The sequence below is a fragment of the Zalophus californianus genome, chromosome 8 (genome assembly GCF_009762305.2).
Source record: "Zalophus californianus isolate mZalCal1 chromosome 8, mZalCal1.pri.v2, whole genome shotgun sequence".
Classification (NCBI taxonomy): Eukaryota; Metazoa; Chordata; class Mammalia; order Carnivora; family Otariidae; genus Zalophus; species Zalophus californianus.
Genome location: NC_045602.1, coordinates 76,935,961 through 76,951,811, shown reverse-complemented (window position 1 = coordinate 76,951,811; position 15,851 = coordinate 76,935,961). Strand labels below are relative to the sequence as shown.

Genomic DNA, 15,851 nt, shown 5'->3' with positions numbered 1-15,851 from the left:
TGTGACAGAAATTCCCCTTAGGAATTTTTTTTTTAATATTAAATTTTCATTCCTCAACTCTTCACATGGAATCAATTAAAATATTTTGTTTCATTTGTATTTACAGTGTCATCCCCCCTCCTTTTTAATTTGGTAGGTAATATACTCACAGTTTCAAAATTCAGAGGGTTCCAAATAAGTAACCTTTTCCTGTTTAATACAGAAGCAAACAGCCTGATGTTCTCAACAGAAAAGCAGCAAGGACATTAAAAGACAATTTATGGGGGAAAATGTGTTAAGGTGTCAACCTTGTTGTGGCACAAACTCTTCCCAGTGAATCAGGACAGTCATTGGTCAGGGTTTCCCTGGTAGCCTGCCTGCCCTTGCGGCATTCCAGAAAACGGAGCCGAAGCAGCCGAAATGATCCATGCAGTAATGTGTGTGTGGAATCCTTAGGAAACAGAAGCGCTGTGGGCATACAGGCCCTGAGCCAAAGGCAGGGGGGCCATTACTGCCTGGCGCATGGGTCCCAGCAGGAAGATGTACATGCCCCCTCCCTCCCTCATACCGTCTCCCTGGATGCTGGAGATGGCCTTCTCAACTGCGTGCATATGGGGGCCCCTCTCATTCCCTGCGGCACCCTCGTCTGAGCACTGAGGAGGGGACACAGCTCTTGGTTGGGAGGCCGGAGACCAAATGTTGCCTTCAAGCCATCCCCAGTAATGTGACTTTAGATGGCATTTGTCTCTTGGGCATGTTTCCTCATCTGTAAAACGGGATGGTGATCTTGCTCCAACCTGCAAACCAAATGGCCAAATGAAGGAATAGGGGGGACGCCGTTCTGGAAAAAAGAAAGCGAATCATTTGAGTGCAAGACTCAGAAGTGGTTTTACCCAAGGCAAGCGGTCCGTGGCTCCACAGCTGGGCTGTCTCTCTCCCGGGCTCCAGCAGGTGGCAGCATCGCCCTCCCTATGTGCGGATCCCTCCTCCCCCCCCCCATCCCCGTCTACACCCCCTCCTACCAGGCACCATGTGTAGGACCCTGGACCTCACTCAGTTCACACCCCATAGTCCCACCTTCCCCCGGGGGAAGGAGGGATCTGAGCGGCCTCTGAGAAAGCGGCCAGGGCTGGGAGCCCAAATGCCCTGGACAGGAAGGGCCTGGAAAGAGAATTAGAACCTTGTTCTTTCCCTCAGAAAAACACAGACAAGCCAGGAGGAGGGGAGCTGGGGTGCATGAGCCCAAGAAGGCTGATGCGTGCACTTGGGTGGAAGGGCGACCTTGTCCTGCTCTGCCATGACTCCGTCCCACACGAGGCAACTTAGGATCCGGAGGCCAGGACTTGTCCTCGGCCGGGGTCATTGTCTTTAGTTGGAAAGGCCAGCTGGCATATGGGGGCTGGGGCAGGGCAGAGGTGGGCGGGTCCTCTCTTTTTGTGTGTGCAACAGGGTTGAAAATTTAACTCACACTTCAGTTCATCTGTGCAGAAAAGAAGCAATTTATTTATTCATCTCTAACGAATCTGGCCTTTCTCCCAACCCCTACCTGATGATTAGGGAGAAAACCAATGAAATAGTCAACTTGATTTTAACCAGGGCCTGATGGTTTAGCTTGTCCTGTTCGGTGATGGTTTGTTTCTCTTGGAGTGAGTGCCCAGTTCTCAGACCATCTTCCTTAGCTTCTCCCACTAAGATGGTGTCAAGGCGTGTGGACACTCAAGAGCAACTTATGGGACATTGGGTGGCAGTGAGGAGTTGTCTAGGGGGTGGCTTCCTCTGGGTTCCCAGCAAGATCTCTTGTCCCTGGCCAGCCATGGATTGCACTTGAAGCTGAGTTTATGTCACTCTTGGTCTGGTCCCTCTTTGTCTGCCCAGGGCCTCGACATGTCCCCGGCTGACCAGCCTGCTGCACCTGGTTCATCCCCGCTGCCTCCTGGAGGGCTTCCCAACGGTCCAGGAGTGTTACCTCTCCTCCTGTGGCATCTCCTCATTGTGCCACCAGGGTCCTGGCTGGCCTGCTGGCTCACAACATGGCAGCCAGCCCGGTGGCAACTGAAGTTGGCTTGTGAAGTCCAACCACTGAGGCTGTTTCCTCTGCTTTTGCCCAGGGGGCCCTGGTGTCAGAGGCAGAGGCCGGGCTGGTTCAGAGCAGCCTGGGATGCTGTTCCTCCCAGAGTTCCAAAGGGAGATGGGGACGGGGGCCCCTCCCTGGGGTTCCTTCTCTGGAGCAAAGCCAGATGGGACTGTTCGGGTTTCCTCCCGGCCCCTCCCTGCTATCCCCTGGGCAGGAAGGAGAGGACCAAAGCCCTTTCTCCTCTGGCCTGGGCAGCTGTTACATAAAACACCATGGTCACACCCAAGAAGAGAGATGAAGGAAGGGATCCAGAAATTGCGCTCTTAAAAGAATAGCCTGGTTCAGAAGACTTTTGACCTAACAGAATCTTATTTTGCATGTCAGATGCCAAACATTACAGCATTTTTTCTTTTTTTCTGTTCATTCTGCCTACAATCAAACCTTCAGCCTTGTCTCTCTTCAGGCAGAGATGGATGCCTCAGGCCAAGGAAGATGAAGGTCACGAACTCATGAGGACAAGAAAGAAAAGCACATTCATCCATTTGCAAATATACTTTTATGCTTACAACCTTACCCTGGACAATGGAAGCAAAGGAACCATGACAGGTAAAATGTGAAGGCTTTCTCCACAGGCAGAATCCTCTGTCTTGCCTTCATCTCTCACACAGCTAACTCAGGAAGGGGGGCTCACTGGGCGGGGCTGAGAGGCCACGCCCACAGGTCCTCACTGGTGCCTATGACTGGACACGTGCTCAGCTGCTCACATTTGCGTGTGTTTGCACGTGCATACCTGTAGAACTCTTAGAGCGGTGCCTGACACAGTAAGCACACAATAAATGCCAGTTGTCATTATCAGTGGGTGCACCAGAAGTTCTCAAACGCACAGAGACACAGACACCCAGATGTGTACCTTCTTATACTCAAAGACCTATGGACGCCCATAAATCTTTACATGGGAGCACTTGAATCTACGTTTGCACATGTGGATATGCTCATACATGGTAATGCTGACAAACACCTATTGGAAATTTACTACCTATTGGAAATTTAGTAGGTGTTGTTCTAGCATACATGAGGGTTCAGGGCAATGGAATCCTTACAACAACTCTATGAATTAGTATTGTTATTTATCCCAATTAACAGATGGGTGAACTGGGTCACATAGAGGTGACAGCTCAAGATCATATGGCTAGTAATTGGCGACGTTGGGATTCAAGCCTAGGCAATCTGGCCTCAGAGCCTGCACACATAGCTGCCTGCTATTCTGCTGTCTTTCACACGGATGCCCCAGGCTCAATCACAGATTCTCCCACAGATGTGAAGAAACCTCTACATATAGGTAGATGCACTTCTATAGTCATAAGACACTTTGCAAGGCATGGGATCCCTGCAACATGCATGCTGAACCATGGCTCTGAACCTTGCCGAACCTTCTAGCCTTCTGAGTCAGTGACCTAATATGATAGTTCTCAGGGAGTGAGCTTCCAAATGGCTCCAATACAGCACCTGCTATAGTGGACATTGGGTTCACAGCCCCCACCCATTTGGGGGTCTCAGCATGGTTTGGGAGAGGAGGCCAGACTTGCCTTCACCTCCAAGGGCTAAATCACATTTTGGCCTTCCCTGGGACCTCAGGACCCTTTGGCCTCCTTCCACCCCCTTGTCCTTTGTGCATATGGGATACGGCCCTGGGCCATGGTCTTAACTCCTCTGTGCTTGCCCAAGCCTGGCTCTTGTTCTTCACCTCCATCCCAGAGACAGCCCTACTAGACGTTTTGAGGTGGGCCCAACTGGGAAGTCCCCTGGGCTTCTTGGGCCTGGGGTAGAGCTCTCTGCAAATGGGGAGGGCAAGGAGGCTCAACCAAGCCCCAGGGGCTGCCTTGATGGCTTTCCTTGGCCCCTTGTTGATGTGGACACTGTACCGGATGTGGGCTTTTGTCCAGGACCAGGCTTGGGCAGGGGGTGAGCAATCATTGTCCCAGAATGTTAGAGTAACTGGGGACTTTGAGTATCTAGTCCAGCCCCCTCGTTTTATAGACCAGAAACAGTCTCTGAGATTGGAAGGGATGTGCCTGAGGTAGCCCTGCAAATCTTCAACCTCAAGTCTTAACTTCAAGTCCAATGTTCAGTGTGTCATAGGATGAGGCTCCGTAGGGGGGAAGATAAGGCTTCCTAAGTGTACAAGAAATCCAGGACAAACCAGAGTCACTGGCATCCAAAGTCATATTTCCTTGCCTTGGGTGGCAATTTTAATCTGGACCCAAGGAGACCTTTTAAAAAAAATACTTTGGGGGCGCCTGGGTGGCTCAGTCATTAAGCGTCTGCCTTCAGCTCAGGTCATGATCACAGGGCCCTGGGATCAAGCCCCACATCGGGTTCCCTGCTGGGCTGGAAGCCTGCTTCTCCCTCTCCCACTCCCCCTGCTTGTGTTCCCTCTCTGGCTGTGTCTCTCTCTGTCAAATAAACAAATAAAATCTTTAAAAAATAAAATAAAATATATTTTGGCTGTTGCATGAGAGACACCTCTGTTCCTGGCCAGGGCACTAGCTCTGAGCCACGTGAAGATTTCCGGCCTGAATAGATCTGAGTACTCCTTAATGCATCTGCATTTAACCGAGTAACAACCCTCACGGAAGTTTGCATTTGCCCCATCTTTCTCCTGGACTGTTTTCTCTGTTGGCAGCCATTAACCTTAGCACTTCCCCTGTCCCAAGTTCTGTTCTTAGCACTTTACCTGTGTTACTCATTTAATCCTCTCAACAGCCCAGTGGGGCAGGTATATCACCATCATCCATCATCATCATCATCATCCCAGTTTTACTGATTGGGAGACAGAGGTACAAAGGGATTAGGTAATTTGCCTAAGGCCTCCAGGTTAGAAAGAGGTAGAACGAGGACTCAAAATCAGGCAATGCTCCCTCCACACTGGAGCTGTGAGCCTGTCCTCCAGCATAAGGGTGGCCATGCTCCTCAACTGCTCCCCTTGGAAAGATCTGAGAGTCTCATGCCCAGAGACCCCCTATACCAGCAAGGAGAGCCCAGGCAGGTAGCTGTACCCAGGCCCCAGACATGTGTAGTCTCGGGACCAGATCATCTACTGCACCAGCCCTGCAGAATTGAGGCATAGGTGTGATCCTGGTCACACACATGTCCGGCTCTCCAGGTCTTCAAGAAGATCCGCAGCTCCTGTCACCTCCTCGACTCAACCTCCTTGTCCCCTATTCTCTTCTCCCCACTCGACACTTTTAACGAAAATGTGGACAGATCTTTTTCACCTTAATTTTGCAAAGAAAAGATGAGGGTGTTTCAGATATAATTCTTGGAAGGAAACTATGGGGGAAAGGAAGCACATTCGCAATTGTAAAAATGATTGGATGTAGAAAGCATGAATCTCAGATACTCATTAGTAGCAAATTCTGACTCAGTTTGACTATAGATCCCTCCTGACCTAGCACTGGGCCTGGGCCTGAACCTGGGGGCCTCGGAAGGATGGTATGCTCCCCAGAATAAGTCAGGTTTCAGGACGACTCTGGGGATGGGTTTAGCTCTGTGGTGTTCCTGCACCTGGTCCCAGGCCAGGCCAGGCCAGGCCATTTAAGTTTGGCCAGTGGAGCAGTGATTGGCTCTGCAGATGGGGCAGGTGGGCTTCTCAGCACCCCACTCCACCCCACCTCATTCCCGCCCGCCCTTGACCCCATGCTCCTCTCTGGTCTTTTCTGGTGGTTGCTCGGGTGTTCCTTCCGGCCTAGTTACGTATCCAAGTTCCCTTTTGGCTCTTGTGGTACCTCTGCTGCTCCCCCTTGGTCAGGCACCTGTCATGTTGGTTCTGGTGCTAGCCACTCCTGGGAGAAGGGTATAAGTGGAGGCCCACAGACCATATGTCTAAATATGTAAAAGTTGTAAGTCAAGCTAACAAACTCTTCATTGAAATATGTTCTACACTTCAACCGTTACGAGTTTACCTTCAAGATGATAAAATTGAAACTACATATATAGTTATGACTTTTACATGACTGAAAGTTTACAAAATACTGAAGACAACTGAATTAAATGATTATTAAGTACACCAGGGGTTCTGTGGAAGGGCCAGTGATGTTTGGATGAATAATACAATAAAGACGTTAATAATTCATATATTAGCATGTATTTGTTCTTTGAGATTTATTTTCTTGTCTTAATTTCAGCAAAACCAGTCATCATGCTTTTATAATAGAGAACTCATAGTCTGTGTTCTAGTGAACAGTAATGACCTACAGGATTAAAAACCAAGTGTGATTGTATTCAGAGTTGTTTTACCCAGCTATTGCCATGTAACAAAACACTCCAGAGCTTGGTGGTTTAAAGCAATATTAAAGATGATTTTATTATCTCCCATGGTCTGTGGGTTGACCAGGCACAGCTGAGCATCTCCTCTGCTGCTTGCTTTGAAATTCTCATGTGGTTGTGGCTAGCTAGTGGGTGGGGCAGGAATCATCAAGAGGCTCAATTTGGGTGCCGGGACGGCCGGTCCTTTCCTTCTTTTCATATAATCCTTGGGTCCTTCTCCGTCCACATGATCCCTCTAGTAGGATAGCTAGACTTCGCAAACGGTAGCAGGACTCCCAGAAGCGAGTATTCCAAAAAGGAAGAGGAAGAAGCTAAAGTCTACGTCCAAAACTTATGCAGCATATATCCACTGTGTCCTATGTGTTAGCATGAGTCACGGCCCAGCTTCAGTGTGGGAGGACCACACAGGGTCCCCAGACCACGCAAATACCAGGAGGTTTGTTCACTGGGGCCTTCTTTGGAGACCAGCTACCACAGTGTTGGAAGGGAGTTTTGTAACAAAAACTTAAAACCTGTGGCATTTGCTTTGGGACAGAAAGCAAATGGGGGGCAGAAGCTGAAGAACCTTGGGGAGAATATTATGGAAGTCGTGAAACACGGTAAGGAAAGGGTATTGGAGACTGGAGAAAAGGGGACATAAGCCATGCACTGGCAGAATTATGTGAGACCATCCCCTATAGTAATGGGGAAAATAGAAGGGGTGCCTATGAACTTGTGCCACGTCTAAGGCCAGTTCCAAGCAGAAAGTTGAAAGTGCTAATTAGCTTCTTCCAGATGACGCTGATAAAATAGGAAAAGGTCAAGATGAGCTAAAGAAGTTTCGGAGCAGGATTAGTAACTGAGGAGGCCAGGTCTATATTCCAGCCAGCAAAAGGCTCAAAAAGCAAGGCCTGGCCTCAGGGCAAAGAAAATCCTGGGTGTTGCCAGTAAAATGTGTTCTCAGGTAGAGTCAAAGGTGTGCCTGTAAGACCCTCTGTCAAGACCTTAGAAATATTTAAGGGCATGTCTTTAGACCCTTTGGATACACACCAGGACTTATAAGAATGTAAAGGGGTACCTCCTAGGTCCTCTCTGCTGAACAATAGGACTGAACTGAGAATCTCACCACAACCTCACAAGTGGCTTAAAGTGAGAGGGACCTTTTCTTTAATGGAATAGGATTTAATTTAGTATATAAGAAACCCACATATTTTAAAAATATTTTTTCAGCTTGGATTGAAAGGGACAGAGACTGTTCAAAACGAAGAGTCCTTTTTTTTTTTTAAGATTTTATTTATTTATTTGACACAGAGAGAGAGAGAGGGAGAGAGAGCACAAGCAGGGGGAGCTGCAGAGGGAGAGGGAGAAGCAGGCTCCCCGCTGAGCAGGGGGCCCACCACGGGGCTTGATCTCACGATCCAGGACCCTGGGGTCATGACCTGAGCTGAAGGCAGACGCTTTATTGACTGAGGCACCCAGGCGCCCCCGAAGAGTCCTTTCTAATGGGCAAGAAACAGGTTGAGAAGTCAATGTGGCTATAAACACTGACCATTTATTTCTTCTAGAAAACGAAGGATAACTCAGAGTATGGCCAAGAGCCACAGAGAACAGGACTGGGCCCTGATTAAGGAATCGGCTTAATTTCAGAACTGCTCTCTGCACAAGTTTCTTCCCCTTTTTGAATGACAGCATCTAATGCAGTTATCCCGTGCCTACCTCCTTACTGTTTGTGGGGTTTGGCGGAGGGAGACAACTCGTTTCTTTTTTTCACAGAACTTCAAGTCAAGAAGAGCCATCTCCAAGCACCCACACCTGAGGGGCCTCCTCTCCTCCGGACCTGATGTAGATGTTGAAGTCCTGGATGAGACTTCGGGCGGCCTCGGGGGTGAGTGTACAGTCATTCGGATGTGTGAGGGATGTGATTCATCGGGGGGTGCGGTGCAGAGGGCTAGTCTTCAAAGCTAGCCCCCAGTGAAAACCACCTCTCCTGGTATTCATGACCTCGTGCAGGCCGCTCTCTGGAATCTGCGTCGTCCCTGTGACTCACTTTGGCCAATAGAAAGCAGTGCCCGTGATGCCACATGATTTCTGAGGACAGCGCATAGGGAGCCTTTTGGCTTCCACCTGGGTCTCTTACAATGCTTGCTCTGGAACAAACCAGGCATCGTGTAAGAAGTTGGTTTCTTCTGAGACTGAGATGCTATGGAGAGGCCAAGCTAGCCATGTGGAAAAGTCACAGGAGAAAGCAGTTCGGTCCACCAGACTCTGCTTGGTCCAGCCGTTCCAGCTGAGACCAGCTAGGAGAGTCAGGATGCTGCCATCTTGGCCGTACAGCCCAGCTGAACCTGCATTTGACTCTCAACCTTGCCACGGTTTGACCGCAACCATGTGAGACCCCTCGCCCCAGCCACCAAGTGACGCCCGAGCCAGTCAATCCACAGAACTGCAAGAGCTAAAAAGAATTTCTTCTCAGCAACTAAACTTTGGGCTTTGTTATATGGCAACAGATAACTGAAACAATAAAAAAAATTATGTGCGTTTTAATTTAAAAAATGCAAATTAAATTGTAAAAGATCAAAACATTTTCACATAAGTTTTTACCAAGTTATTTTTCTTTAAAATATTCAAAATTATCTACTAAAATTAAAAGGCAAATGTAACCAATACTATAACTTAACGCATTTTATCTAATACAAAAATGTCAAATATTTAAATAAAGCTGAATTTTTAAATTTAAGTCTTGCAAATTTATTACATCTTAGTAAACATTTTTATAAAAATAAAATCCTAGGGGCGGCGCCTGGGTGGCTCAGTCGTTAAGTGACTGCCCTCAGTTCAGGTCATGATCCCGGGGTCCTGGGATCGAGCCCCGCATCGGGCTCCCTGCTCCACGGGAAGCCTACTTCTCCCTCTCCCACTCCCCCTGCTTGTGTTCCCTCTCTTGCTGTCTCTCTCTCTCTCTGTGTCAAATAAATAAATAAAATCTTAAAAAAAGAAAATAAAATCCTATAGTTGTTCCATGTCTGTCTCGTTGCCAATGTAAAGAATCAGTCTCATGCTTTATGCATGTTCTATCTTGACCTCTATATGTGCAAATGTGGGAGAATTATGAATTTTTTATACTGGAAAGTGTTCTGCGGCTGCCATGTACAATTGTAACGTTGCTAATCTGTGAGTACCTTTGGAACCACAAAGAGAAGCAGGAAAATGTATGTTTGCCACCACCGAGACACGCTACTTCTATTGTCTTCTTGCTCTATGTAAGAGGAAGGATTTGAGAAATTCATCTGTCTTCCCTCTAAGAGCTTCCACCATTCGATCCTCCAGAGCAGCAGGGCCAGGTCTGTGTCAGCAGCCCCACGACCCACACGTTTTTATAGCATTTGAACACGGTCTCCTCTTGATTGAAGGACACGACGCGAATGTCGGGGAGAAGCATTTCCCTGGGGCCTGGATGGCGTTAGCCGTGAGCGTGGATGTTTAGGGTGAGAGATCATGCTGTGTTCGCGCTGAGTGCCCTCTCCGCAGGGACGGAGCTGTCATGTTCTTTGAGTATGTGCATGTGTGTGTGTGTGCGTGTGAGTGTGAAATGTGGGTCCTCTGAAGAGTGGGGCTCAGAACAGAGGCCGTGTGTGTGCGTGTGTGCATGTACACGAGTGTGTGCATCTGTGTGCATTCATGCGTGCATACGTGTGTGTGTGTGTGAAATGTGGGTCCTCTGAAGAGTGGGGCTCTGAACAGAGGGCGTGTGTGCGCATGTGCATGTACATGAGTGTATGCATATGTGTGCCTTCATGCGTGCGTGCGTGCGTGTGTGTGTGTGTGAAATGTGGGTCCTCTGAAGACTGGGGCTCTGAACAGAGGTCATGTGTGTGCGTGTGCATGTACATGAGTTTGTATGCATGTGTGTGCATCATGCGTGCATACGTGTGTGTGTGAAATGTGGGTCCTCTGAAGAGTGGGGCTCTGAACAGAGGCCGTGTGTGTGCACATGTGCATGTACATGAGTGTGTGCATGCGTGTGCATTCATGCGTGCATACGTGTGTATGTGTGTGTGAAATGTGGGTCCTCTGAAGAGTGGGGCTCTGAACAGAGGGCGTGTATGTGCGCGTGTGCATGTACACGAGTGTGTATGCATTCATGTGTGCATACGTGTGTGTGTGTGTGTGTGAAATGTGGGTCCTCTGAAGAGTGGGGTTCTGAACGGAGGCGGATCGCGTCCACCCAAAAGGCTGCTACTGTTTCCGGCCATTCTGTGCGGGCCCGGCAGACCCCTCTTGTGCCTCTCTCCCGAAGTCCTATGGAACTCTGACCCTTGGGTGCCTCGTTCTTATTCTGATTTAGTTCTTTGGTTTGAAACATTCCCTAGGCCGTTATTGGCCTGGTGTATCAGTTGAGACGTTATCAGCTGCAAGTGGCAGAAGACCAATCCAAAGAGGCTTAAATAGAAAGGGAATATGGTGGCTCCCATAAGGGCACAGAGAGAGGGCTCAAACTTCGTTGTCAGGGCTGGGGGCTGGGGAGAGCCCTGTGACCGACAGACAGCCCACTAGGACGTCTAGTGTTGGGAGGGTGGGGGAAGCGTGCACAGTGCCCCCAAGGACGGGAGGTCGCCAGAAGGCACCAGGCCCTCCACACCTGGTTATAACCGTTTGCGAAATTCAGCTCTCCGTCTCTTGGGCTGGGCACCTGGGCCTGATTTCTCAAGCAGCGCAGGTGGGAGGGACTGTTTTCCTGACACTGGCTGTGGCAGATTCTTCACCCACTCCCGTGTTTCAAAGCTTTCCGTCCCTCGCCAGGCCCCCGGGGGAGGTGTGACAATCAGCCGCCGAGCAGAAGGGACTGGGCCCAAGGAGGGCAGAGGCTTTCTGGGTGCGCTTCGCCTTTTCCTCAGGTCTGCTTGAACACTCAGAGCCCCCCCCCAGGGACGGCTCCCCCAGAACGGTACCCCTGCAGGTGTGCACGGTAGAAATGTCTGCACAATAAACATCAAAGACACTGTTGCTACCAGGCAACTGGGGGGGCTGTTCCTCTCCCCCAGAGCTCTACTGACAGGCTCTCCATGGCTGGAGACCCGATGGACGGCCTTTCATTAACATTTCACCTCACACAGCCGTTCCTCCGGTGGAATCCTCCAGAAGCCTGGCGAGTAGGACAGATCACTCTTCCCGAGGCCCCAAAGGGGCCCTCCCCCTTGATTTGCTTTCCACTCAGCCTCCCAGCTGAATGTGGCTGCAGCCCCCTCCTCCCCACTCCCAGTGTTTTCTGACACATGCTCTCATTGCTTCTTGGAGGCGGCTGGAAGCCGACGGCCCCCCAAGAGCAAAGAAAAGAGGGGCTGGGTGGCCCAACCTCGAGGCCGCTCCCTCTGCTCCAGAAGGTGCGCTGCCTGCTAGCGGTGCATTTGTGGGTGTGTGGGGCCACGCCTGGGGCCAAGACCTCCTGACCCCTGCTCTGGTCTGGTCCTGTCCCAACTTCTCTGTCTCCATCTCCTTCTCTCCTTCCTCCTCCTTAGATCTCCCTCCAGCCCGTCTCTCTTCCTGCGCATGCTCTTTCTCTCCCCAACCGAAACGAGGTTGATCGAACAAACCTTAGTACCTCCGGACTATGAACATCGTAAGCCAGATGATTTTTTTTTTTTTTTAAAGATTTATTTATTTATTTGAGAGAGAGAGAATGAGAGCGATAGAGAGCACGAGAGGGAAGAGGGTCAGAGGGAGAGGCAGACTCCCTGCCGAACAGGGAGCCCGATGTGGGACTCAATCCCGGGACTCCAGGATCATGACCTGAGCCGAAGGCAGTCGCTTAACCAACTGAGCCACCCAGGCGCCCAGCCAGATGATGTTTTTAAGAATGTTAGTTGCGGGCGGCGCCTGGGTGGCTGAGTTGGTTAAGCGTCTGACTCTTGGTTTTTCGGCTCAGGTCGTGATCTTGGGGTCTTGAGATCGAGCCCTGCGTTGGGCTGCACACGGGGCGTGAAGTCTGCTTCTCTCCGTCCTCCCCTCTTCGCGCAGGCACACACACTTCCTCTCTCTCAGTCAAGTAAATAAATAAATCTTTAAAAAAATGTTCCTTGGATGAGACTATCTACAGAGAATCTCAAGGGCATTTTATAGGCAGTGTGAGCTCAGTGTTCTGATCTCCCCCACCCCAAGAGACGGTGCAAATCACACAACACAGAGTCATACATATAACACCATAGTGTCCACTTCCTTTCACCTCTGTCCTTTGGGGAGGAGGCCCGGTCCCTGGGTCAAGGCCCTTTGAAGACCCATGGAAAGGCAGGTCCGGCCAGAGCCAAGAATGCATTTCAAAGGCTGGCGCACTTCTCCTCCCCCTTGCCCCGCTTCGGTGTTTGTTACTTCCTCCCCTTGGGAGTATCCGGAGGCCCTGGCCTAGTGGAGAGATGAAGGCAGAATTGTTGGATCAAAGTCCAAACACATAATAAAAGCATCTCCCTGCCCCACCTAAGGACATGATAATGCGCGTTTAACTCACACACAAACACAGAGCAGCGGGCTGGCCCACCATAAACCTTCTCTTATTACAAAGCCAGAATCTTTTCCATCTGTGTTTGACTTGCAGTCTATGAAATAATGTCTATAAAAATAAGATTGGAAGCAAAAATATTGAACGCAATAAATTATGGCTACATTGCGTTCCCTTCTGAGGGATGGCCTGGCCAAGGAGGCTTCGATATTTCTGTGTAGGGCTGTGCTTTGTATTTTCTCATAAAGCGTTCCATTTGTTGATGGGAAGAAAGAGCCTAGACCGCTGAGCTCGATTCAATAGAGCAATGGTGCTTGGCTGGCTGTACCTGCCTGGCATCTTAATTCCTCTTCCAAAGCAACAACAGCTCTGCTCGTTGTTGGGCTGCAGAATGAAAGCCAAAAGGGAGGCTGCCCAGGGGCAGATTTGTTGGCCAGTTTCCATCACTACCACCCTCTCCTCTCCCTGCTCACATTATCCCCACCACCATCACGACCCCGAATCCAGACGCCATCCCCACCTTCCTTTATGGATTCAACACACCTCCCATGTCCCAGGCATTGGCGAGGGTCTGAGAGGGTGGAGGAACCTGAAGGATTAATATGACACAGATCTGAGGGTTTAACATCTCTAGGGGATTGGGCCAGATACACTAATAACTTAGAAGAAGAAGGAAAGTCAGCAGCAAGGAACTGAAAAAATTCTCCCAGAGGTCAAAGGAGGGAGACATGAAGAGGTGTTTGCGTTGAGTCTGGAAGGGTGGGTTGGAGCTGGACTTGCAGGACTGGAAGGAAAGGCCTTCTTGGAAGAGGAACTGAGGTAAAAGAAAGCACAAAATTCTAACAGAGGGTTAAGGAGGGGAGGGATGAATTCGTCTGGCTGGACCACAAGGTGCGTGAGGGGCAGCAAGGGAAGTCAAGTCGAAGTCTGGGTGGAACCAGGTCAAGAAACAGGATGGATAAAGGAGAAGCTCACTCAGTCTAAGGATTTGGGCCTTTCAATAGAAAGTTACTGAGATGTGGGTGGTGGAGCTGGTTTTGAAGCTAACCATCGTAGTGCCATCTTGGGGCCAGTGGACGTTCTCTCTTTTCTCTCCACACCTGCCTCCCTGAAAAGATCGAAACTCTTCCCCCTTCTTGGCTGAGTCAAATGTTCAGCAAAGATTGTGAGTATTAGCCATTTGCTTTGAATCCTACCACTTCATACTCTGTCCCTTTGCCCTAAGCATCTGTGGCAGAGAGGATAAGAAGGAAGCACAGAGAGTGTTACTCATACCTCAGGATAAATTAGTGCTTCGGATCCTTTCTAGAAAGTGGATTTGGCTTGGGAGAGGTATGGGGGATGAGGGTACCAGGTGGTTGTTGGGTTGGTAGGCACCGTAAGAGAAATAGGGAAGACAGATGTGAGTCAGCGCGCATGGCCCACTCTGCCCTTCTTTATGGGATCAGCTGGATGTGGCTCCAAGGTGTTCAGCTCAGAGGAGAGAACCCCAGGCCCCAAGGCAAGGGCATCCCCGAGAGCCAATGGGAGGAAGCCCAGACTCCCCTCGTGGATGGATGGACGAGGCTGGTGCCAACCCTTGTGGCCTATGTTCTCTGAGTGGGGGTGGTGCTGCCCTCATCTCACTTTCCTGATGATTCTGATGGGCACCACAGGAGTCAAATCCAGGGGGCATTTCTATACTTCTTAAATTCCTCACTTGGCTTTAGGTAATAACTCAGCCCCCAGCACTATTATATCTCTTGATTCTCTCTCTTCTTCTAGTCTATGTAGAGGGAGGAAGGTGGACCAGTTGTCCCACTGGGGCTGGTCCTGGATTCTCATTCTCTGGCAGATATTGAGGATGGGGCTTGGATCTTTCCTTCTACCCCATGGCACATGAGCGTGAGTCCAAGGAGCTGGGACTATGCGGGAAGAGGTGCCTGTGACCAGCCCCCACCTTGCTGCCTTGTTGTGCTCTGAGGAAGGGGGGAGAGGGCTCTTCCTGGCCGCACCAGCAGCCAGGCCAGCGCTTGTGGTAGGCGGTGTTTATGAGAATGCACAAATGTTTATGTGAGATTGCCAACTGGTTATTTATGAGTCTTTCAGCCCTTCCCCAGTAAAAGCTGTTCCCTCAATGTTCTGACAGGCCTTGCATCTGTAACTAATGTGTCACTCGCTCAGCTAATGCAGTTCACTTGTGTTTATTTTTGCAGAAAAGCAATTTATCCAGCCACTCTGAAAAAACCGGCCTGTCAGGAGCCTTCTTTGGAGCAGAGTGTTTTTCCTCAAAAGAAACTTCCAAATTGCTCTCAGTGCAGGGCGGGCTTTTGGTGCGTCTTCCGGAACGTGTCCGGGGGTCTGTCCTGCGTGCGAGAGTGTGTGGCATGTCTGGCGTGGGCCCTAGCTCTGTCTCCAGGATATCGAGGTGTATCTTTGTGCCTCCGTCTGTCCGGACCTTGGGTGGGTTTGAGATACTTTCTTTATAAAGGTACTGGTTGTGGGGCTGGATTGAACTCTGCCTTCCCTCTGGTGGAGATAAATCAAAGCTGGGAAAGTAGGCTGTTGGCAGCTGAAGGGCCTGGAGGAGGCGGTTGGAGGAAGGCGGGGAGGAGGGCGAAGGTTAAAAGGGAGGATGACTGGCTTCATGGCAAAAGGAACATTAGTGCTGGCAGGCGAGGCCCGTGACTATAAAGCTGCGGAGGAAGGCTGGCTGAGCATCGGTCCCTTCCTGGGGCTGTTAATTTTATCATTCCCACTCTGTTTTCCTTCAGGATTGGCAGTAAACCTTCGGAGTGGAAAGGCTGCTCTGTGGGCTTGTTTGGGGATGCTGTAAGAAAGGGAGCCTGAGAGGTCATTTCCTGCCACCCAAGCGGATTTCTGGGAAATGGCACCAAGATGTGGGTGGGGGGGAGGGGTGTGGTACACCGAGGCCCAGGGGGGCAGGAGTCTGGCTGAGTGGGTGGGGCCTGCCAGAAGGAAAAAGGGACACCCACTTGGGCTGGCAAAGGGCCTGGCCGCCTC

The 15,851-nt window shown here is 50.2% G+C and overlaps 1 long non-coding RNA gene across 2 annotated transcripts in view; it reads left to right on the top strand.

The window, feature by feature from the left end:
• Positions 1–9,074, top strand: part of LOC113938106 — a 40,079-nt gene extending 31,005 nt beyond the window's left edge. The window contains exons 2-4 of one of the 2 annotated variants that reach the window (XR_003524826.1): positions 2,517–2,659; positions 8,132–8,243; positions 8,369–9,074. This is a non-coding gene — a long non-coding RNA (uncharacterized LOC113938106). Of the gene's footprint in view, positions 1–2,516; positions 2,660–8,131 lie in introns of both variants that reach the window. The other variant, XR_003524825.1, reaches the window with a different exon arrangement.
• Positions 9,075–15,851: the final 6,777 nt, after the last annotated feature.